General features: G+C 40.9%; 1 non-coding gene across 1 annotated transcript; it reads right to left on the reverse strand.

The window, feature by feature from the left end:
- Positions 1 to 348: 348 nt before the first annotated feature.
- LOC112717190 (small nucleolar RNA R71) lies at positions 349 to 456 on the reverse strand. Its single transcript, XR_003160600.1, has one exon. It is a non-coding gene; the product is annotated as a small nucleolar RNA R71 (small nucleolar RNA).
- Positions 457 to 670: the final 214 nt, after the last annotated feature.

The following is a 670-nucleotide window of genomic DNA, read 5'->3' on the forward strand; positions in this document are numbered from 1 at the left end:
TACTGCACCTACTCCCAACTTCTATGGGAGAAGTATCTCTATCCCTGCCATTGGAGCAAACAACTTTGAGCTTAAGCCTCAATTAGTTTCTCTAATGCAACAGAATTGCAAGTTCCATGGACTTCCATTGGAAGATCCTCATCAGTTTTTAGCTGAATTCTTGTAAATCTATGACACTGTCAAGACCAATGGGGTTGACCCTGAGGTCTACAGACTTATGCTATTCCCTTTTGCTGTAAGAGACAGAGCTAGGATATGGTTGGACTCACAACCTAAAGAAAGCCTGAACTCTTGGGAAAAGCTAGTCAATGCCTTCTTGGCAAAGTTCTTTCCACCTCAAAATTGAGTAAGCTTAGAGTGGAAGTCCAAACCTTCAGACAGAAGGAAGGTGAATCCCTCTATGAAGCTTGGGAAAGATACAAACAATTGATCAGAGAGTGTCCTTTTGACATGCTTTCTAAATAGAGCATCATAGGTATCTTCTATGATGGTCTGTCTGAACTGTCCAAGATGTCATTGGACAGCTCTGCTGGAGGATCTCTTCATCTGAAGAAGACACTTGCAGAAGCTCAATAACTCATTAAAATGGTTGCAAATAACCAATTCATGTACACTTCTGAAAGGAATCTTGTGAACAATGGGACAAATCAGAAGAAAGGAGTTCTTGAGA

Source organism: Arachis hypogaea, chromosome 1 (genome assembly GCF_003086295.3).
Source record: "Arachis hypogaea cultivar Tifrunner chromosome 1, arahy.Tifrunner.gnm2.J5K5, whole genome shotgun sequence".
Classification (NCBI taxonomy): Eukaryota; Viridiplantae; Streptophyta; class Magnoliopsida; order Fabales; family Fabaceae; genus Arachis; species Arachis hypogaea.